We start from the raw sequence: 25,149 nt of genomic DNA, 5'->3' as shown, positions 1-25,149 counted from the left end.
CTATCAGGGAAGCCCTCCTCCAAGCCTGATGTACACCTAAACTGAGGAAGAAAAGATTTTAAACGGAATGGGATTTTGAACTTTCGATATTTGACTATACTGTGATGTTAATCATTTAGTGAGATGGAAAAAACTTGGGACCTGCCTGCGATTTTATTCCAGGGGCTAGAAATATGTGTTATAACCCAAAGAACAAGGGAAAAAAATAAAGGTGCTTTCTGCTTCATTCTACTGAGTGCAGCTCATTTAGTAAACCAATTAAATAAGTATAACTTGTCATATTAGGGAGAAATCCCAGTTAGGAAAACTTCTGAGTTAGACTTACTGGGAGAACAAAGTAACGTAACTGTGAACTCTTTTGATATGAAAAGTGAAGCTAAACAAAGCCTCCTTGGCCAATTTCCAAATACTCTACAGCAACAAAAGATAGAGATTCATAGGAAAGTAATTATATGTACTCCACTATTGGGCATCTTCCTGAGTTTTTCCATATACCACTAATTTTTTTCTATCATTTAATCTCAGGACAGGGAGATTGTGACCTGTGAACTATAGAGTTCCCGTGTGGATAATTGTTTTTATTTTTTTCTAAAGCTGAACTTGAGTAGGAAGCTTGTAAAAAGGTTCAGTTGTGGTCAGATAAACAAGTTTCTACCACCTTTGCAATAGGATACAAAGTTCATCCACAATAGGAGATAAATGAGTCAGAGATTAAATATAGTGGATGTTTTCAGATCAGCATGCCCTGGTAGGTAGATCCAGGAATATTTAAGGCCTGTCCTGAATTTATCATATAAACAATCTTTCTGAACACATGGTGGACAGCTATGAAGCTTAAAAACACAGAAAGAACATGGGTAGGGCCTACTTCTAAAGTAGAAAATAAAGTGATAGCCCTAAAAATTATAACCTGGTCACCTTAACTTCAATACCTGAATATACCAAATTAATCAATCATTCCATTTATAAAATACTAAAAGATCACAAGATACCAGAGAATTGTAAGCAGGACTTTGGGAAGGATAAATCAGTTTGACCTATGTAATATCATTCCATGACAGAATGCCAGGCATTATTGCTAGAAAGGTAGAAAAAGACTTTAATCCTGGTGTTAAAGGACATACTCATAAATAAAGCTGGAAAAATATTTTCAAAGTATATCACTATGTGAATTCTCAACTAATTAGAAAGTAGAACAGATGGATTTTTATTCCCCTCTTTTCTTTCCTGGAGAGAAGACAAGAGGTATGGTTAAGTTTTAATTAAATATATAAGAATTTAAAAAAAAAAAAAAAACCTCCACCAACTTTTTGTAAATTGGGAGGGTATTATTCATTCTGGAAGGAGAGAAAATGCACTTTCTCCTCTTGCAGAATGAAGACTGTAAATTCACAGTATTCAAAGTCTGTAATATCTATCTGTAATTGACTTTGCAGATGGATATATTTTATGCTACATTAATCTAAAAAGAATCAAAGGCTAGGGAAAATTGCTCCCAAGATAAAATGAGAGAATTTCAAGATAATTCAGAAAAAGAAAACTAGCTGGGGAAAACCAAAAGCAGAGTGAACAAAAATAGAGGAATTCTTGGGATCTAAGCTTTTTCATATCAAGGAAATGGAAAGAAATTTAATCTGTGTTGACAGAATCATGTGAGGACAGGAAATGAGTGCTGAATTCCATTGACACAGAGACAGCTTTAATCTGAAGCCAAGGGGGTACACTCCCACAAAGACCGAAGACACCACAAGAGAATACTCAAACTGTGAGACAAACTAGTCTATATCATCTCAGAATTTTCCACAGCTGTTGCCTCAACTGAAACATGGCTTTGCTGTGATAATACAACTACATCATGAATCTTTTCAACCAGTGGAAGTCCCTCTCATTAATTGGGCATAAGGAGTTATATAGTTCTTAATGCTCCTTGCTCCAAACTCCTCTATTAATTCAAGACAGCTTTTTACCACTCTTACTACAGGTCACTACACTTGCAGATCATGCCACCATTCTTGATGACTTCAGTCAATGAGCTAATCTTCCTATTCATCCAGTCCCCTACCCAATCCCATTCCCATGCTTATTGACTTAACACCTAGTACCCTGGCCATAGAATTCCTCAATTCCAATGACATCTACTAACACTTCACTTGAGTTACAAGATGATACAGGCACACTTTGGATTTTATCATACAGCAATGCTCCACCTCCAAGTTCATAAAATCTGGTTTCCTCTATATGGCTTCTATTCCCTCACTTTTACTGACCCCTTTCTTAAACTTCATTATGACTTTTGAAACTTACACACTAAAGTAAACAAATCTAAATTTAAATACAAATGTTCACATTTACATGCCCTGTGACTTTATATGAGTTGCTCTACAAACCTTGGGATGCTTCTCTGCATAGCAACATAACAGCATTGCCTAATACAACTCAACTCACACCCATCTCACCATTAAAAATCTATGACAATATACAAGATGACAAAAATTAGTTACAACTTTGTCAAATGAGAAGGCCGTATGACAAACCCAAGGAAGATTTCCAACACCTGCATTGTCAATCAAAAGGGATTAAGAAACATTTTTAGACTACAAATCACATTTCTACAACCAAAATAAAATGGCAGAGAAACCACCCCCTCCCCCGCCAAAAGGGAGACAAACCTTCACCTCTCCCTTCTATTTATCTCCAATTCCGAGACACAGTGAATATGATAAGTGGCAAAACTAATGATCATTCCTCAGTGATATCAGCCAAAGCCAAAATCACAAATAGCCATGTTCTTTTATTTCTCTACTTTATTATTTCCTCTTTGTCTGTATCTATTCAAAAACTAAAATCTTTAGTGCTCAATTAGGTAAAAACAGGCATGATAACTTTGCCCTAGATATCTTATCCAAAAAGTAACAATAATGTCAGTAATTAAATACTTATTATGTATCATGCATGACACTAGGTATTTCACCGGGATTGTTCCAAGCATTTCATCTGGATTATTGTAACAAGCTCAGGAAGTAGGGACTATAATACTCTTCACATGTAGAAACTGAAGCTTACAGTAGTTGTTAATTGCCCAAAGTTGCATGACTAGTAAATGTCAGGTCTGTGTTAAAATACATTTTCTTTGTACTTTTAATGCAGGTAAGATAAGTGAATAAAATCATTAATCTTTCTTGCATTACATTCCTTCCATTAGAGGGACAATATTTTATTTTTGGTTATTACACTTTTTTTTTTGGCAACTTGAAGGGAGTTTTTCTCATGTATTTTCTAGACATGAAGGAAAACAATGTATTTTTAATTTAGAGATAACCATCTTACTGATGTCTCCAATAATTTTAAGCTGATGTTCTAGGATTATAATGATAGATAAAAACATCTAGAAATAGAGATGAATGCATGCATTTTTTCCCCACACAGACAGTTCTAGAGAAACAACTAGAAAATGCATTAGAACTAGTATAACAAAAAGGGAATTTAAGTGAAATCATCCATTGTTTAAGTGAAAATCTTCCATTGTTTTCTAAAGAAAATAAAAATATGTATTCTTATTTCTCCCTTTCTTATGGAAAGGCAAATGCCATACAAAAGAACAAAGTGAAATATACAATTAATCCAGTTTTCTTCAAAGTCAATAATAAAGTGAAAAAATAATAGTAGGAACATATGATATTTAGAGTAAGCATTAAAATATAATGTACCCAGAAATAATACATGAAACCTGAAAAGCATACTGAAGAAAATGTCCAATATTAAATCAGACATTAAAAATTCTGTAAATAAATGACTTTACAAAATAATGTCCTATATTTGAAGTTTGAATATTACAAAGCTGTCAGTTTTCCCCAAATAACTGTATGAGTTTAATTCTAACCCAATAAAAGCCTTAAAGTTGTTAATTTATTAGTTTCCTTGTTTGACTTTTTTAGAGGTGATACATTCACATATCAAAGATACTATATGAAGGATCAAAGAACCTAAATATAAGAGCTAAAACATTAACATTCTTAGAAAGAACCATAGGGGGAAATCTTCATAATATTGAATTTGGCAATGTTTTCTTAGATAGGATAGCAGAAACACACACAACAAAAGTAAAAATAAATTGGACTGCATCAAAATTAAAAATTGCTGTGCAGTGAAAGATAAAATCAATAGAGTAAAAAAGGCAACCTATGAAATGGGAGAGAATATTTGCAGATTATCTATCTCAAAAAGGATTAAGATCCAGAATATATAGAGAACTCATACAACTTAACAACAACAAAAAAACAATCTGATTTTTAAATTGTTGAAGGATTTGAATAAACATTTCTCCAAAGAAGATATATAAATAGCTAACAAGCATATGAAAAAAATGTGAACATCACTAATCATTCAGTTCAGTCGCTCAGTCGTGTCTAACTCTTTGCGACCCCATGAATTGCAGCACACCAGGGCTCCCTGTCCATCACCAACTCCCGGAGATTACCCAAACACATGTCCATCGAGTCGGTGATACCATCCAGCCATCTCACCCTCTGTCATCCCCTTCTCCTCCTGTCCCCAATCCCTCCCAGCATTAGGGTCTTTTCCAATGAGTCAGTTCTTTGCATGAGGTGGCCAAAGTATTGGAGTTTCAGCCTCAGCATCAGTCCTTCCAATGAACACCCAGGACTGGTCTCCTTTAGAATGGACTGGTTAGATCTCCTTGCAGTCTAAGGGACTCTCAAGAGTCTTCTCCAACAACACAGTTCAAAAGCATCAATTCTTCGGTGCTCAGCTTTCTTCACAGTCCAGCTCTCACATCCATACATGACCACTGGAAAAACCATAGCCTTGACTAGACGGACCTTTGTTGGCAAAGTAATATCTCTTCTTTTTCATATGATAATTATTAGGAAAATCTAAATCAAAGCTACAGTGAGATACCATCTCATACCTATTAGAATGGCTACTTTCAAAAAACAAAACAATAGCAACAACAAACCCAGAAACTATCAAGTGTTGATGAGGATGTGCAGAAACTGGAACCCTGTTCACAGTTAGTGGGAATGAATGATGCAGCCACTATGGTGTTTCCTCAAAAAATTAAAAATAGAATTACCATATGACCTGACAATTCAACTTCTGCATGTATGTCCCCAAAGCCATGAAACCAGAGTCTCAAAGAGATTATTTGTACACCTATAGTTCAGATGGTAAAGCGTCTGCCTACAATGTGGGAAACCCAGGTTCGATCCCTGGGTTGGAAGGATCCCCTGGAGAAGGAAATGGCAACCTACTCCAGTATTCTTGCCTGGAAAATCCCATGGACCGAGGAGCCTGGTAGGCTACAGTCCATGGGTTCGCAAAGAGTCAGACACAACTGAGCGACTAACACACATGTTCACAGCAGCATTATTCACAATAGCCAGGACATGGAGGAACCAAATTGTCTGTTGACATACAGATAGACAAACAAAATGTGGTTATAATACAGTGGAATATTATTCAACTCTAAAAAGGAAAGAAATTCTGACATATATTGATACTACAATGTAGGTGAAATGAAAGGACATCATACTAAGAGAACTAAACTGATTACAAAATGGCAAATATGATGCCATTTATATGAAATATTTATAGTCAAATTCACAGAAACAAGAATTATAGTGGCAGATACCAGGGGTTGGGAGAAGGGGGAAATGAAGAGTTGTTTAATAAGCATATAAATGTTGGTTTTACAAGATGAAGAGAATTCCAGGAATTGGTTGTACAACTATGCAAATATATTTAACACTATTGAACTTTACTCTTTAAAAAGATTAAGATGGGAAATTTTATGTTATCTGTATTTTAAGATAATGAAAACAATTTTTGAACACACAAAAACTAGGTTCAAACATACCAAATGATAGACTAAAAATTTAGACATAAAAGTCAAAATTATAAAACTCTTAGAAGAAACCATGGAGATAAATCTTCATGAGCTTGAATGGCAATGATTTCTTAGATATGACACCAAAAAAATAAACAACAAAAGAAAGAAATAGATAAATTAACTTTGTCAGAATTTAAATTTCTGGGGATTTCTCTTGCAGTTCAGTGGTTAAAACCTGCCAGGGAGTGTAGGTTTGATCCCTGATCAGGGAACTAAAATCCTACATGCCTCACAGCCAAAAAACCAAAACATAATACAGAAACAATACCGTAACAAATTCAATAAAAACATATAAAAATGATCACATAAAAATTTATTTAAATAAATTAAAATTTTAATACTTATGTGCATTAAAGGATACTATCAAGACTGAAAAAGCAATCCATAGAATGGGAGAAAATATTAATAAATCTTATGTTTGATAACACCTTAGGTATAAAAGAAATGAAAATTAAAGGCACAATGAGATATCTTGTATTATGTACCAGAAAAATGAAAATATTACAGAGTCACAACACCAAATGATAGTAGGGATGTGAAAAACCTGGGTCACTCATACATAGCTGGTGAGACTGTAAGATGGTAAAGCCACTCTGGAAAAAATTTTATAGGTTTCTTATAAAACTAAATACACGATTATTGTATACTCCAGAAATTTCTCTCTCAGGAATGGATCCTAAGTAAACATAAAATTATATTCACAGACATATATTGTACATGGATGTTTATAGTAGTTTTACTTGTAAAAGTTCAAAGCTGAAAAAAACCCAACTGTTCTATAACACGTGCAGTTAGACAAATCCTGGTACATCTATGCTAAGGAATATCCAGTTCAGTTCAGTTCAGTCACTCAGTCGTGTCCAACTCTTCGCGACCCCATGAATCGCAGCAAACCAGGCCTCCCTGTCCATCACCAACTCCCGGAGTTCCCTCAGACTCATGTCCATCTAGTCAATGATGCCATCCAGCCATCTCATCCTCTGTCGTCCCCTTCTCCTCTTGCCCCCAATCCCTCCCAGCATCAGAGTCTTTTCCAACGAGTCAACTCTTAGCATGAGGTGGCCAAAGTACTGGAGTTTCAGCTTCAGCATCATTCCTTCCAAAGAAATCCCAGGGCTGATCTCCTTCAGAATGGACTGGTTGGATCTCCTTGCAGTCCAAGGGACTCTCAAGAGTCTTCTCCAACACCACAGTTCAAAAGCATCAATTCTTTGGTGCTCAGCTTTCTTCACAGGCCAACTCTCACATCCACACATGACCGCAGGAAAAACCATAGCCTTGACTAGACGGACCTTTGTTGGCAAAGTAATGTCTCTGCTTTTGAATATGCTATCTAGGTTGGTCATAACTTTCCTTCCAAGGAGTAAGCGTCTTTTAATTTCATGGCTGCAGTCACCATCTGCAGTGATTTTGGAGCCCAAAAAATAAAGTCTGACACTGTTTCCACTATTTCCCCATCTATTTCCCATGAAGTGATGGGACCAGATGCCATGATCTTCGTTTTCTGAATGTTGAGCTTTAAGCCAAATTTTTCACTCTCCTCTTTCACTTTCGTCAAGAGGCTCTTTAGTTCCTCTTCACTTTCTGCCATAAGGGTGGTGTCATCTGCATATCTGAGCTTATTGTTATTTCTCCTGGCAATCTTGATTCCAGCTTGTGTTTCTTCCAGTCCAGCGTTTCTCATGATGTACTCTGCATATAAGTTAAATAAGCAGGGTGATAATATACAACCTTGATGTACTCCTTTTCCTATTTGGAACCAGTCTTTTGTTCCATGTCCAATTCTAACTGTTGCTTCCTTACCTGCATACAGATTTCTCAAGAGGCAGGTCAGGTGGTCTGGTATTCCCATCTCTTTCAGAATTTTCCACAGTTTATTGTGATCCACACAGTCAAAAGCTTTAGCATAGTCAATAAAGCAGAAATAGATGTTTTTCTGGAACTCTCTTGCTTTTTCTATGATCCAGCGGATGTTGGCAATTTGATCTCTGGTTCCTCTGCCTTTTCTAAAACCAGCTTGAACATCAGGAAGTTCACGGTTCACATATTGCTGAAGCCTGGCTGGAGAATTTTGAACATTACTTTACTAGCATGTGAGATGAGTGCAATTGTGCGGTAGTTTGAGCATTCTTCGGCATTGCGTTTCTTTGGGATTGGAATGAAAACTGACCTTTATTGAGCAATAAAAAAGAGTTAACTATTGATATATACACAGTGATTTGGATGGATCGCAAAGGAATTTTTCTGAGTGAAAGAAGCCAATCTCAAAAGGCTATCATTTACAAAATATTTTGAAATGACAAAATTACAGAGATGGAGAACAGATTAGCAGTTGCCAGATTTTGAATGATCAAGTGAAGGAAAGAGGTGTAGGTGACTATAAAGGATATACAAAGGATTCATGGATGGAACTATTTTGTATCTTGACTGTGGGTAGTAATCACACAAGTCTACACATGTAATAAAACTGCATATCTCATGACACACACATATGCATACAAATGACTGCATATTAAATTGGTGAAATCTAAATGAGATAGATTATATTAATGTCAGCTTTCTGGTTGTGATATCATACTATAGGTAATACATGTGACCCTTGGACTAGTAGCATTATCAACAATTTGTCAAAAACGCAAAGTCTGGGCTCAACTCTGAAGTGACTTAACAGCAGCAGCAGCAGCAGCAGCAGCTAGAGCTACTGAATCAAAAACACTGGTGTGGGAGCAACCAAGTTGTTTTAATAAGCTCTTAGCTGATTCAGATGAACGTGAAAGATTAACAGCCATTGCTTTTGTTTATATGTTGCTGAACCCCTGAGAACCATATTCCAGATAGAAAAAAACTGTTTATCACCCAGAGATTAATGTTTTCAGGCTGGAAGTAATACTTGCATAAGACTTTGGGGTTGTTGAACTTGGAGAAAAGATGACTATGTTCCCTGGAAAAGAATAAAAGGTGTGTACAAAAATTGTAAAACCATAGGAATGGACTCCATTTGTTGGCTCAGCAGACTTTTTCTCTTCCTGACTTCTAGTTGGGAGTGGCCATTTGACACTGTTCTAGCTACTGGAAATCTGTTGTGGGATTCCAATGAATTGTTTTCTTAGTCCAAGTGGTGTCACTTTCCTTTCTTCAATCTAGTGAGTCCATATCTAGGGAGTCTATCCTAAGGAAATAATCATATGTATATATAAAGATTTAGCTCATATTGTTCATCGTTGTATATTTTTTTGGAAATAACCTTAATGTTTAATTACTGGAGAATAAAGAAAAATAATAAACAATTTTGATGTTTTCTCAAGACGGAATTTTTCTGGTCATTAAGGACGACAACTACTAAGAATTTTGATGGCATAGAAATAATTATAATATTAAGTGAAATAACAAAAATTAGAAACATATGTTTACATATATACAACCTTTAAAATTTAACTTAAAAATAAGTGTATATTATTAATCAATCTTTTGAGGTAGGGGTAAAGATCCTTCTTTAAGCACTGTTCAAATGACTGGAGCTTCAATTCCTCTTTCATAGAACAAACTGATATTTTTTTAAACTTTCATTATTATCATTACATATATAGTGGTATTGATGATAATGTTTAATGTGAAGCCAGGACTGAGAATTATCAGTATACTACATAGGGGTGTGTGTGCGTCTGTGTGTGTATGCGTGTGTGTTTGTGTTTTAACATATAAGAACACTAAAATGTTAAGAAAGCTATAATTAAATGTTAAGATAGTTATATCCATTCCAATGCATTATATATTTTTATGTACTTTTGCAATTTTCTATGATGTATTATTTTTAATATTCTACAAAATAATTTTTAATATTAAAGAAGGATGAGGAAATAATTCAAGCTCGTTAGACCAATAGAGCCAGAAAAGCAGCTCAGAGTGAAACAAGTTACCTGAGAGAGTAAATCTTTGCCTTCAAATAGAAACATCTCTTCACCACGCGCCGGTTTATGGATTAACAGCTACCTGCTTGTGTGTTTTCTCTTCCATTGATCCAGACACTGGAATTAGATTAATTTACTGAGCCATTCCAAAAATTACAGATCAATAGATAAATACATAGGTGTAAGTATAGAGATAGACAGAACAAGTATATGCTTCTTTTATGCATACATAACCTTTTTCCTAATTTTAGATAAATCCTTTCCCTAACCCATGATTTTTTGCCTTTGGAAAGCCCCTGTTTTAGGATTCACAAAAGGCAGAAAATAAAAACTGCATTAAAGGAGCAGTTGCTGCTGCTGCTGCTAAGTTGCTTCAGTCATGTCCGACTCTGTGAAACCCCATAGATGGCAGCCCACCAGGCTCCCCCATCCCTGGGATTCTCCAGGCAAGACACTGGAGTGGGTTGCCGTTTCCTTCTCCAATGCATGAAAGTGAAAAGTGAAAGTGAAGTCGCTCTGTCGTGTCCAACCCTTAGCGACCCCATGGACTGCAGCCCACCAGGCTCCTCCATCCATGGGATTGTCCAGGCAAGAGTACTGGAGTGGGGTGCCATTGCCTTCTCCGAAAGGAGCAGTATGATCAATGATTTTCCCATGCATCACCTCTTGGCTCCATTTCTACTTAGAAGATGTAATACACCAGGATAAACCAGACCCTTAATATTTTATCAAGTATTTCCAAAGCAATTTCTGATTCTAGAATTCAAATTAGATTTTCTATCATAGAATAATGATTTTAAACCATTAAAATTCTTCAGAGGTTTTCACTGCAGAGCTGGTGATAATGACTGATCATTGAAATAAGAGCCATTACTCCCAAGGCAACACTCCCGCCACATCCAATTCATTTAATGACTAGAGGAGCAAGTTTCTTGTTTCCCTTACTACCTTAGAGTCTTACCGTTTATTGCAATAGAGAGTCAAACTTGAAAGGAATAAAGTTCACAGTCTACTTTTTGCCACTGATAGAATATAGAATACATACAGAATTGAATATGTATGTTCTAAAATGAACCATGTTGATGAATTTATTAAAATACTGCATTATTAGATGACTTGTGGGAAGTCAGGGTAAGTCCATCATTACTGAACACAGAGCACAAACCAGAATTTCAAGAGGAAGAAAGAGATGATAAGATACTTACTACTCTGCATGCCTACTTTTAGGATTCTGTATTGATTTATATGGCTGTCCTGAGCCACATAATTCAGCTGGTTGGTTACTGAACTCTTCTGTTCTTTTTGAAAAGATGACCTTGAGTTTTTGAATTTACATGGCCCCAAAATATGTAGCTTTTGAGAAAGGGTAAATTCAATTTAACAGACATAGTTTTAGAAAATAATTACAATTTTGCGAACTTTCAAGGCAGATATTATTGAAGTCACCTGAACATCAAACAGTTGCTGTCCTTTTCTCAGTGTGAGTCATGGGAACCAACTAGACCATCTGAAGGTCATTTTTTCAAGATCAGGGATCTTTCAGAAACTTGATCACCCTACCCATGGCTGATGCCTCTGACAGGCCTTAGAAATGCCAGAAGATTTATGAGACTGATTAACTAGAAAATCTATCAGTTAGCCAAATTCAGCATGCCTTCTATTGTTATTCTTATTCTGTCTTGAAGCTGCTCTGGTCATCTATGCCTTCCTACTATACTGCTCTCCGCTAATCCAATGCCTGTTGCTATCCTTTCAATGGTGCCCTCTGAAATCTCCACACCATGGAAAACAACCTTTTTTACATTATAAACAGTGAATGTTCCTCGTGGACATTTCTTCTCTTGAATCTTTCCCAAATGGGTGCTTGTAACACCCCCACAATCCCCTAAACCATATGTAGAATTCATGTTCTCCTTACTTCTCAATGTTTTTGAAGACTTTTTCCTTTGTGCTCATGTAACACACCCTTCCGTTGGTGTAATCAAGGAATGTAGGTATATGTTAATAATAAAAGTTTGTATCTAAGGATAACACAAACTTCAAAAGGTGTATCCTTCTTTTGAACATTATTCAGTTTTTTTATCATTCCACCCTCCCAATTAGTTTGGAAATTATATATTGCTTCTGTATTTGTTAATATTTAATAGTTACAGCGGAGGTTACCACATGCCTCCTTAATTCATCATTTTAACCTCTTCCAGGACAAGGCAAAGACCTGAGAACGCTTTAACTATATAACTATATTTATCTTCAGTTCAATGTATCAGCTTATTTCTGCATATATTTCATTTCTCTAGATAGCTCACTCAAACCAAAAAACAAGATAGCTTTATTATTATTTTATGCAATGTTCATTTAATGAACATGTTATCGCTCTTCATTTCAGGTGGTGCTAGTGGTAAAGAACTCCCCTGCCAATGCAGCAGATATAAGAGATGTGGGTTTGATCCCTGGATTGGGAAGATCCCCTAGAGGAGGAAATGGCAACCCACTCCAGTATTCTTGCCTGGAGAATTCCATGGACAGAGGAGCCTGGTGGGCTACAATCCATGAGGTGGCAAAGAGTTGGACACAACTGAGAGACTAACACATACTTTCTTTCTTTCTAAACCTCTGACCTTCCATCCATGGTCATTTCCCTTCAGTCTGAAGAATACCCATTAGAATTTCCTTTGTGCATGATTAACTCAGTTCTGTTTATTCAAAATTTTCTATATTTTTTCCTCAGATCCAAAGAATTCCTTCACTCTGTAGAGTCTTCTAGGTTGGGTGTCATATTTTTCATCACCTTGAAGATATCCTCCCACTATTTCTGGTCTCTGTTTTTGCTTTTGAGAAATTAGCTACAATTCTGTTATGCCTTCAGTTAATCTCTCTTTTCTCTAACTGCCTTAGAAGATTTTCTGTTTAACACAAATATTTGAAAAGATAATGGCTGAGATTTTCTAGAACTGATGAAAGACGTGAATACACAGAAGTTCAATGAATCCCATGCTAGCTAATAAAGAAATACACATCTAGACTTTTCACAGAGAAGTTACAAAATGTCACTTTTCATAGTTGCTAGTTTTATATTTTTAGATGATGCTTTTATTCATATATGCATATATCCTATATATATTTTAGTCGTCTTCAATGGGAGGGTTTGTCCAAATTATCTAGTCTAGCATTATTGGCCTTTCTTGCCTGTGATTAAACTCATCTTGATTTTGAGCCTTTGTCATACTAGGTAGTGAGGGGAAGTAATTTAAACTTTCCAGCTAAAGGCATCTTAGTTTCTGGCTTTAAAACAGTAAATTCAGTCTCTTTTAGAAAAAAATTTGTCTTGGGGGGTAAATATTGAATGCCTTAAGATTTCTCATCACCCTTTGTACCCAAGATGTAGTCAGGTATGTTTGGAAGATTATAAATCCTTATAAAAGAAATGAGGGAAGGGCCTTAAGTTGACATGTGTGACTTTTCAGTTAGATTCCGAAACTTACTGTAATCCCTGGGTAATGAATCAGTTGGTGTCTTTTCTAGACATAGTTGGGGTCTGATGGCCCCACCTTAGCTCTTTTGGGGGCTGCAGATGCTCTTGGTTCTCAGCCACATCCTCCATCTTGCCCTCAGATTCGATCACTAAACCAGAGCCTCCGCTGTAACATTACCCTGTTCCTTGTCAAGACAGCCCCATAGCAGGGCCACCTGTCCCCTACTTGGCTATCTTCTGTATTTCCTACATGAAGTACACTGGGTTTTCTCACACTTCTGTACTATACACAAGTCATGGAGCCCCTGTCTTTTCCAGTGCTGCTCTCTTGCTCCTGAATCGATTCAGGTGTGGCCCTTATGTGACTGTGGGTCAAAGTGAAGACATATCCCTCATCTACTGGATATGACTAGAAAAGCTAGTCACTCTGATGTCTTCTGATTTCCCTATACCCACCTAGATGTACCACCCTGTTTTCTGATTCCCAAGATTTGACCTGAAAGGATATATGACGATGCTAACTTCTGGCCTCACTCAGCCTTTTTTTCCTCTCCAAATCTCTTAAGTGGAAACATTCCTCCTCTTCCTGACTGTTGTATGCTTCTAGCCTTAAATCCTTTTTTCCATCTTACCCTTTTGATAAGACTTTCTACCCAGTGCTCCAAGCTTTCCTTTTGATATAAAAAGAGAAGTGTTTGCTTGTTTGTTTAGAAATCTCTTTCGACACAATAAATTCTTGCCATCAGATTAGTGTTTTTCCAGAGACTAAAAAAAAAAAAAAAAAAAAAAACCCAGCTCTGGATCTTCAAGCTGATTGACTTCGTTTTAGATGGAACTTCCTTGTTTCTGAACAGAAACAGTTTCTGAGCAACAAGGTTTACAATCAGTAAGATTACATCTGAAAATACCTCAAATGTAGTAACCTCAAAAAAATGGAATAATTACCACTGAGATGTGCAAAACATGCAAGTTTCTTTTATTTTCCGTAACTAATCCAATGTTGCTCTTGGGTACCCATTCTGCTGAGCGGTACAGGAAAGCAGAGAGAAGATAAACTAGCCAGCTTAGAGTAGTTCATTCTCTTTTAAGTTTTTTTTGGCTGCACCGCATGGCTGTGGCATCTCAGTTCCCCAGTCAGGGACTGAACCCAGGCCTTGGCAAGGAAAGCCCAGAGTCCTAACCACTAAGCCACCAGAGAACTCCCTTAACATTTTTTCTTTCAGCTTAAACATGTCATTTACCTTTTTCTGCTCCTCCTCCCAAAACATCAGCTCTGGATTCAGTGGAAAGCTGAATTGTCCTCAAGCAGTGCAGTAGCAGATGGGATATGTTTTCAGATGTTTCCACATCAAAATGGGACAGCCAGTTCAGAGTGAAATCTGCAGAGTGAATTCACCATATCGATAGAAAGCCAGAGACAGTGCTAATATCCTAAAGAATCCAGAGATGCTATGTGCCCTGTAGAAAGTTTTAAAATGTAGCTGATAGTGAAGTTGACAAGGGATTGCTAATGGAAAAGATGAGCAACAAATGTGGTTGAGAACCTGCAGGCAGATTCCAAGAGGAATCACATGAAAGTCCTAGCCAGATCTCAGAGGGCCAGCAGCACCAGTAAAGGCTGAAAAAAGGCCTGAAGAAATCCCCACAAATAATCCTCACACTGACAGAGTTTCACCAGAAGCAGAGCTCAACAGCAGAGTCCCTTGAAGAGCCAGGGCAGGGCCCTCCCTGCTCCACCATCACGAAGCACAGTTTTCCAGTCCACTATATCTAGGCACTGCCTTTGAGAAGAAGAGAGGTAAGAAACTTGGGAAGACTCAGTCTTTATCCGAAATGGACAGTTTTAAAGAAAAGAGACTCTTGAAGCTATTAAGATATTTCTAAATGCAAATATACATTTTATTTTTCCATCACTCACTGGTATATGAGTTCATGAAAATGCTCAGACCACTTACAGAAAATAAAGAAACTATAATTTCCAAGTTTTATAAAACTTGAAGCACAGTATATAAATTATAATCATTCCACATTTTTCAAATTTATTAAGTTACAAAGTATTTGCCTATAATTTCATTTTTTCCCCACATCTATCATTTCTCCATCTTCATATGAGTTTTATCATTTGCATTTTCACCCTCATAACTTGACAGGCTAAACCAGTGAGCTTTCCGGTTCATAAAGGTTGTTTTCAAGAAAATAGCTCTTGGATTATATATTTACTCTGTTGTTTCTAATTTAGCAATTAGTACTTTTATTTGTTCCTTCTGCTTTTGTTAGGTTTACTTAATTATTTTTCCAACATCAGCGTTCAATATTAATTTGATTTATCTTAATTTCCTTGGTGTAAGCAGGCAGAAAGAGACATCTTCTGTCTTTTCCTCATTATAAGAACGTTAATCCTATCATGAGGGCTCCATTCTCATAATCTAATACAACCTTATTATTTCTCAAAGCCTTTACCTCCAAATACCATTACATTGAGGATAAGGGTCTCAACATACAAATTTGGGAGTAGCACAAATATTCATTCCTTAGCAATATTATATTGGAGGTTCTAGCTACTACGATAAGACCAGAGAAGGAACAAAAGGCACAAGATTGGAAGGAAAGAAATAGAACCATTTTTGTTTGCAAATGACATGATTGCTTACAAAAAAAAATTAAAAAAAAAACTGACAAAAAATATTTCTGGAATTAGAAAGCAATCACAGCAAAGATGCAGGATATATAATAACCTGCTAATATACAAAAGTCAATAGCTTTCTTATACATCAGCAATCAACAACTGGAATTTTTTTAAAAAATTAAACCACATATAACACCCACCCCAAAATAAAATTCTTGGATATAAATCTAACAAAATATGCTCAAAATCTATACGTAGAAACAACAAAATTCTAATGAAAAAATCACAGAGGCTTGGTCTTCCCTGGTGGTACAGTGGGTAAGAATCAGCCTGCCAATGCAGGCGACATGGTTTAATTCCTGGTCTGGGAAGATTGCACATGCTGCAGGGCAATTAAGCCCATGTGCCACAACTACTATGCCTGTGCTCTAAGCCCCAGAGCCACGACTACTGAACCTGCATGCTGCAACTACTGAAGTCTGTGGACCTAGAGTCCATGCTCTGCAACAAGAGAAGCCACCACAGTGAGAAGTCCATGCGGCACAACTAGAGGGTGGACCCTGCTCACCACAGCTAGAGAAAGCCCGTGCTTGGCCAAGAATCAATTAATTAAAACTAATCTTACTTTAAAACAATTGAAAGAGGCTCTAAACAGAGAGATATTCCATGTCCATGTATTATAAGACTCAATATTAAGATGTCAGCTCTCCCCATCATGATCTATAGATTCCATGTAATCCCAATTAAAATCCCTGTAAGCTATTTTGTGTGTGCACACTAAGTTGCTTCAGTTGTATCTGATCCTGAAACCCTATGAACTGTAGCCCACCAGGCTCCTTTGTCCATGGGATTCTCCAGGCAAGAATACTGGAGTGGGTTGCCATGCTGTCCTCCAGGGGATCTTTCCGATTCAGGATCAAACTCACTCCTCATATATCTCCTGCTTTAGCAGGGAGGTTCTTTACCATAGCACCACCTGGGAAGCCCCAAATTATTTTGTAGATACTGGCAAAATGATTATAAAACATACAAAGAAGACAAAGCACCTAGAAGAGCCAACATAATACTGTGAAACAAAGTTGGAAGACTCCCATTACCCAGTTTCAAAACTTAGTATAAAGCTGTAACAGTCAGATCAGATCAGATCGGATCAGTCGCTCAGTCATGTCCAACTTTTTGCGACCCCATGAATCGCAGCACGCCAGGCCTCCCTGTCCATCACTGACTCCTGGAGTTCACTCAGACTCACGTCCATCGAGTCAGTAATGCCATCCAGCCATCTCATCCTCTGTCGTCCCCTTCTCCTCTTGCCCCCAATCCCTCCCAGCATCAGAGTCTTTTCCAATGAGTCAACTCTTCACATGAGGTGGCCAAAGTACTGGAGTTTCAGCTTTAGCATCATTCCTTCCAAAGAAATCCCAGGGCTGATCTCCTTCAGAATGGACTGGTTGGATCTCCTTGCAGTCCAAGGGACTCTCAAGAGTCTTCTCCAACACCACAATTCAAAAGCATCAATTCTTTGGCGCTCAGCCTTCTTCACAGTCTAACTCTCACATCCATACATGACTACTGGAAAAACCATAGCCTTGACTAGACGGACCTTTGTTGGCAAAGTAATGTCTCTGCTTTTGAATATGCTATCTAGGTTGGTCATAACTTTCCTTCCAAGGAATAAGTGTCTTTTGATTTCACGGCTGCAGTCACCATCTGCAGTGATTTTGGAGCCCAAAAAATTAAAATCTGACACTGTTTCCACTGTTTCTCCATCTATTTCCCATAAAGTGATGGGACCAGATGCCATGATCTTCATTTTCTGAACGTTGAGCTTTAAGCCAACTTTTTCACTCTCCTCTTTCACTTTCATCAAGAGGCTTTTGAGTTCCTCTTCACTTTCTGCCATAAGGGTGGTGTCATCTGCATATCTGAGGTTATTGAGATTTCTCCCAGCAATCTTGATTTCAGCTTGTGTTTCTTCCAGTCCAGTGTTTCTTATGATGTACTCTGCATATAAGTTAAATAAGCAGGGTGACAATATACAGCCTTGATGTACTCCTTTTCCTATTTGGAACCGGTCTGTTGTTCCATGACCAGTTCTAACTGTTGCTTCCTTACCTGCATACAGATTTCTCAAGAGGTAGATCAGATGATCTGGTATTCCCATCTCTTTGAGAATTTTCCACAGTTTATTGTGATCCACACAGTCAAAGGCTTTGGCATAGTCAATAAAGCAGAAATAGATGTTTTTCTGGAACTCTCTTGCCTTTTCCATGATCCAGCAGATGTTGGCAATTTGATCTCTGGTTCCTCTGCCTTTTCTAAAACCAGCTTGAACATCAGGAAGTTCACGGTTCACATATTACTGAAGCCTGGCTTGGAGAATTATGACTGTGGCTCAGACCATGAACTCCTTATTGCCAAATTCAGACTTAAATTTAAGAAAGTAGGGAAAACCACTAGACCATTCAGGTATGACCTAAATCAAATCCCTTATGATTATACAGTGGAAGTAAGAAATAGATTTAAGGGCCTAGATCTGATAGATAGAGTGCCTGATGAACTATGGAATGAAGTCTGTGACATTGTACAGGAGACAGGGATCAAGACCATCCCCATGGAAAAGAAATGCAAAAAAGTAAACTGGCTGTCAGGGGAGGCCTTACAAATAGCTGTGAAAAGAAGAGAAGCGAAAAGCAAAGGATAAAAGAAAAGATATAAACATCTGAATGCAGAGTTCCAAAGAATAGCAAGAAGAGATAAGAAAGCCTTCTTCAGTGATCAATGCAAAGAAATAGAGGAAAACAACAGAATGGGAAAGACTAGATATCTCTTCAAGAAAATCAGAGATACCAAAGGAACATTTCATGCAAAGATGGGCTCGATAAAGGACAGAAATGGTATGGACCTAACAGAAGCAGAAGATATTAAGAAGAGATGGCAAGAATACACAGAAGAACTGTACAAAAAAGATCTTCATGACACAGATAATCACGATGGTGTGATCACTCACCTAGAGCCAGACATCCTGGAATGTGAAGTCAAGTGGGCCTTAGAAAGCATCAATCACTATGAACAAAGCTAGTGGAGGTGATAGAATTCCAGTTGAGCTATTCCAAATCCTGAAAGATGATGCTGTGAAAGTGCTGCACTCAATATGCCAGCACATTTGGAAAACTCAGCAGTGGCCACAGGACTGGAAAAGGTCAGTTTTCATTCCAATCCCAAGAAAGGCAATGCCAAAGAATGCTCAAACTACTGCACAATTGCACTCATCTCACACGCTAGTAACAGTCAAGAGAGTATGTTATCTCTTCAGCAAGTGGTTTTTGAAAGCTGGACAGCTACATATAAATCAGCTAGTTAGAATACTTCCTCACGTATAAACAAAAATAAACCCAAAATGGTTTAAAGACTTAATATAAGACATGACATCATAAAAACCCCAGAAGAGATCATGGGCAAAACTCTTTGACATAAATCCTAGTAATATTTTCTTAGATCAGTGTCCCAAGGTAAAAGAAATAAAAGCAAAAATAAACACACGAGATCTAATCAAACTTACAAGCTTTTGCACAGCAAAGGAATCCATAAACAAAACACAGACAATCTATGGACTGAGAGAAAAAAATTGCAAGCAGTAGAACTGACAAGGCTTAATTTCTAAAATATACAAACAGTTCATCAGAAAAATCAAACAACCCAAACAAAAAATGGACAGAAGACCTAAATAGGCATTTTTCCAAAGAAGATAGGCAGGTGGCTAATAGGCACATGAAAAGATGCTCAGCATCACTAACTATGAGATAAATGCAAATCAAAAGTACCTGGAAGTACCACCTCACACCAGTCAGAATGGCTATCATTAAAAAGTCCACAAGCAATAATGCTGGAGAGAGTGTGGGGAAAAAGGAATCTTCCTTCCTACCTACACTATTGATAAGAATGTAAACTGGTGCAGCAGCTTTGGAAAACAGTAGGGAGGTTCCTTAAAAAACCAGAGTTACCATGCGACCCTACAATCCCACTCCTGGGCAAATGTCCTAAGAAAACTCTAATTTAAAAACATACATGCACCCCAATGTTCATAGTAGCTCTATTTACAATAGCCCAGACATGGAAGCAACCTAAATGTCCATTCATATATATATGTATATGTATATGTATATGTATATACATGTTTGTGTGTGTGTACTGTCACTCAGTTGTGTTCAACTCTTTGTGACCCCATGGACTGTAGCCTGCCAGGCTCCTCTGTCAATGGAATTCTCCAGGCAAGAATACTGGAGGAGGTAGTCATTCCCCTTCCCTAGGGGAATCTTCCCGACAGAGGGATCGAACCTGGGTCTCTTTCATTGCAGGCAGATTCTTTGCTGTCTGAGCCACCAGGGAACCCACACATTCACACACACAATGGAATACCACAAAGCCATAAAAAAGAATGAATAATGCCATTTACAGAAACGTGGATGGACCTAGAGATTAGTGTACTAAAGGAACTAAATCAGATAAAATCTAGTATCGTGTGATATCACCTATATGTAGGTGATATAGTTTGTTATCACCTGAACAGTGTCAGACTTTATTTTGGGGGGCTCCAAAATCACTGCAGATGGTGATTGCAGCAAAGAAATTAAAAGATGTTTACTCCTTGGAAGAAAAGTTAAGACCAACCTAGATAGCATATTCAAAAGCAGAGACATTACTTTGCCAACAAAGGTCCATCTAGTCAAGGCTATGGTTTTTCCTGTGGTCATGTATGGATATGAGAGTTGGACTGTGAAGAAGGCTGAGCACCGAAGAATTGATGCTTTTGAACTGTGGTGTTGGAGAAGACTCTTGAGGGTCCCTTGGACTGCAAGGAGATCCAACCAGTCCATCCTAAAGGAAATCAGTCCTGAATATTCATTGGAAGGACTGATGCTGAAGGTGAAAGGCCAATACTTTGGCCACCTCATGCTAAGAGTTGACTCATTGGAAAAGACTTGCAAGAGAAGCCACTGCAGGGAGAAGCCCCAGCACCACAACTTGAGAGAGCCCGCACACAACAAAGATCCAGTGCAGCCAAGAGTAAATTAAAGAAGACTTTAAGGTAGTTGAAAAAATCATTAAAAAATAATATAGATACATATATGTACACACATATCAATCACTTTGCTGTACACCACAACGAACACAATATTGTGGATCTGCTATACTTCAATCTAAGAAAAGCAAGTAACAGAAAGGACAGAGCTAAATTCAACCGTAACACTAACTTCTTTAAATTTCGAAAAATTGGTTGACAAGAAAAGAATGAAAAACATACACCATGTGAATGCAAAAGAAAGCTGAAAAGAGTTTTATTAATATTAGACTTAATGAACCTCAAGACAAGAAGAATTATCACAGATAGAAAGAGACATTTATAATGATAAATGGGTCAATCCATGAAGAAGACATAGCAAACCTAAAATGTAGGTGGTTAATAACTGGTTTTAAAAATAGATGAAGCAAAGGCTGACTGAAATAAAGAGACAAATAGACAAATTTACAAGTAGAAATATCAATCTCCTCTTTAATAACTAGATAAAAATCGATAAGGATGTGGAAGATCTAAAAATATGAACCACTTTAACCTAACCTGACCTTTATAGAACAATTTATCCAATAAACTGCAGCATTCACACTCTTTCCATGTTCATATAGAGCATTTAAAAAGACAGATCTTATGCTGGGGCATAAAACAAATTTCTACTTAAAATTTTAAATTCTATAGAATATGTTTTCTACATATTTCTACAACAAAATTAAATCAGGAATCAATAACAATTAGATATTTAGAAAAGCCTCAAACAATTAAACTTCTAAATAACCAAAGAAACCATTAAAAATTAATAAATACTTAACACTAAATAAAAATACATCAAAATATTTTGGAGGGAGGTAATGTGTACTTAGAGAAAGTTTATCAATCTGTCTTCAAGGTCTGCTAATTCTTTATACTCTGCCATTCAAATCTACTATCAAGTCCCTCCAGTGAATTTTTAAATTCTAGTTGTTATACTTTTTATACTCACGTTATACTCGCCACATCAGAGGGTAAGATGGTTGGATGGCATCTCAGACTCGATGGACATGAGTTTAAGCAAGCTCCTGGAGTTGGTGATGGACAGGGAAGCCTGGCGTGCTGCAGTCCATGGGGTCGCAAAGAGTCGGACATGACTGAGCGACTGAACTGAACTGAACTTTCCACGTCAGTAAACAAAGGATGTTGTTGCTGTTAGCCAAGGCAGCTGCCCTGCTCTGTGCACTCTTGAGGGGATTCAGGATGGAGAAAAACAGGATACTGGCCCTAATAATTAAGGTGCGTATCAAAGGGATGATTTTAATAAGCCCAGACTTTTGTACCTTCCGATACACAGAAAAGTACAAAATTCATTCACTTCCAGTGTCTGCTTTTCTTTAATTAGCAGTAATCTTTTGATGTCGGACTACCAGGTTTGTTTGAACTCCTATATATCCTGGCGCCTCCCTTATCTCTTTGGAATAGTCCCTCAGAGGAGTTAAGTCCTCAGCAAGTCAGCCAAATAAAACATAATTCTAAACTTTTAGATTTTGCATGTGTGTTTTTCCATCAACACGTTCAACTTCCACAGAATTTGCATATTGACTTTTCTTTGTATTTCTATCTCTTCGTTGATATTCTATCTGATGCCACACTGTCATACTATCTCTTTTACATCTTTAATCAGGCTTTCCTTTAGTTCTGTGAGCATACTTATAATGGCTACTTTGAAGTCTTTTTCTCTTAAATCTGACATCTATTTACTTACTCTCACAGTTTCAGTCATATGTATAGGTCACACTTTCCTGTTTCTGTGCAAGCCTCAAAGTTTTTTGTTAGAAAATAGACATTTTTCCTGTATATTGCAGCAACTGGTATACTGATCCTCCTACCCGCTTTCCAAGGATGTTTTTGCTATCTGGTTTTTTTTTTTTTTTTTGAGGAGGGGAGGGGGTATCAAATTACTTTATTTGAATGAATGGTACCAAGAAAGAACTTAAGTAGATGTTTTGGTACAACTTATAGAAAAGGCAGAGATAAGCCAAACATGCCCAGCCTGCCTTGGTCACCAAGGAAGTCATCCTCATGGCTACAGGAAGCCAGCCTAAGGCTAGCCTGTTGTCACTGATCCCCAGGACATGCTTGTCAAAGAGATACTTCGTCAGTCATGCTAGATTCATGGAGCCCCTATCTTGGCACAAGTTGGTTACATAGTCACTCAAATCTTTGATGGATTTCATCTACTCGTTCAGGCAAGTCACACAGAAACATGTTAGTCACTCAGTCATGTCTGATTCTTTGTGACCCCATGGACTGCAGCCTGCCAAGCTCCTTTGTCTCTGGAATCCTCCAGGCAAGAACACTGGGGTGGATTGCCATGCCCTTCTCCAGGGAATCTTCCCAATCCAAGGATCAAACTTGGTTCTCCTGCATTGCAGGCAGATTCTTTACCATTTGTGCCACCAGAGAAGTCAAATGGTGGGGTGGGGGATGGTGTCATTATTGTCAGTGGGCATTTTGTGCCCGTTCCAGTTGAGATGGATCTACAATTTTTCCGAAGAGTAGCGCACATTCCATTGCATTTAGCCCACTCTTCGTGACTGGGTTTCTTGATATCCTGAAGAATATCAAGCTTCTCCAGCTTCTCAGTAAGTGCCCTTGCATCATGAAATTGGAGAGGAATGTATTTGACAAAGTTCTTCAAAGGCGCATCATCAAGGTCAAAGTCGTATGACACTGACAGGTAGCCATAGAAGGTGAACAGCTCCAGGCTGGTGGTTGATGGCAGTCTCTGAGTCCCTGTGGTAGTTCTGGTACACCAGCGTGATGGCCACTATCTTCACGATGAGTTAAGACCTGGGGCCGCATGGTGCTGGAGTGAATTTGAGGAGGTAGGTTCCCTTCAAGCACTGTTGAAGTAGGAAATCAAGGTGCCTGTCCAGGGAAGACTGTAATTTGTTTTTTTAATTTATGCAAAGAAAAGTCTTTTGGGGACTTCCAGTGGCTAAGACTTGGGGCTCCCAATGCAGGGGTCCTGGATTCAATCCCTGGTCAGGGAACTGGACCCCAATGCCAGGATTAAAGATCTGACAGGCAACAAGGAAGATTGAAGGCCCGGATGCTGCAAATAAGACCCTGTGCAGTCAAATGAATAAATAAGTGAAGACATAAAGAGAAGTCTTCTTTCCTTTTCTCACTACTCATAGAATATGTGACACATGGAGGGGTTCTTGTTTATCAACCTGCTTTCCAACCCTCTAATCACCCTAGTTGGTTCCCCTGGCAACCAGCCCCCATCCTTAGGTGATGCTCTACTTATCTAGAGGAATAGTCCCTAACCTTTTTGGCCCAAGGGACCAATTTCATGGAAGACAGTTTTTCTACGGACCAAGGTTGGGTGAATGGTTTCAGGATGATTCAAGTTAATTACATTTATTGTGTGCACTTTATTTCTATTATTGGTGGCTCAGAGGGTAAAGAGTCTGCCTGCCATGCAGGAGACCCAAGTTCAATCCGTGGGTCTGGAAGATCCCCTGGAGAAGGAAATGGCAACCCACTCCAGTATTCTTGCCTGGAAAATCCCATGGACAGAGGAGCCTGGTAGGCTATATAGTCCATAGGGTCACAAAGAGTCAGACACAACTGAGAGACTACAAACACATACTCAATAGGCATTAGATCCTGGAGGTTGGGGGCTCCTGATCTAGAGGTTTTCCAAAAATTTCCTCACTAATATGAACTCAGGTGTGATTGAAAGGGTTTGCTGTAAATAACCAAACACACCCATTTTGCCTTTATCACTCTAAAACTATTGCAGGAATCAAAAACAAAAAAGCAAACATAAAAGATGCCCCTACTACTCTAATCACATAGGAAACAAAAAGGGTTTTGAGAGCCAAGAAGCAGGAACCGATAAATGAGACCAAATTTTGTATTCTATCACAGGCCACCCTCTGTTTTTTGAACATAGAACCCTTACAGCAAAATGATAATACCTATCAAAGTACATACATTTTGTGTAGCATTTATGGAACAGATCTGGAAATAATACTGTTAAATAACAAAAGTTCAAATGAGGAAATGTGAAGATCTAGTTGGCTTCATTAAGTGACTCATGAAATGAGCAGCATCCAACCTAGTGAATGAAAAGAGCTTTGTCTAGTGCTTCCCTGGTGACTCAGATGGTAAAGCATC

The 25,149-nt window shown here is 37.8% G+C and overlaps 1 long non-coding RNA gene across 6 annotated transcripts in view; it reads right to left on the bottom strand.

The window, feature by feature from the left end:
- LOC101902053 (uncharacterized) overlaps positions 1 to 25,149 on the bottom strand; it is a 56,175-nt gene that overhangs the window by 8,104 nt on the left and 22,922 nt on the right. For 4 of the 6 annotated variants that reach the window (XR_009490886.1, XR_009490881.1, XR_009490884.1 and 1 more), the window contains one exon: positions 3,746 to 14,667. This is a non-coding gene — a long non-coding RNA (uncharacterized lncRNA). Of the gene's footprint in view, positions 1 to 3,745; positions 14,668 to 25,149 lie in introns of those variants that run through there. The other 2 variants (XR_009490883.1, XR_009490885.1) reach the window with 2 other exon arrangements.

The sequence above is a fragment of the Bos taurus genome, chromosome 16, assembly GCF_002263795.3.
Source record: "Bos taurus isolate L1 Dominette 01449 registration number 42190680 breed Hereford chromosome 16, ARS-UCD2.0, whole genome shotgun sequence".
Lineage (NCBI taxonomy): Eukaryota > Metazoa > Chordata > Mammalia > Artiodactyla > Bovidae > Bos > Bos taurus.
This window is presented reverse-complemented; position numbering and strand designations above follow the sequence as displayed.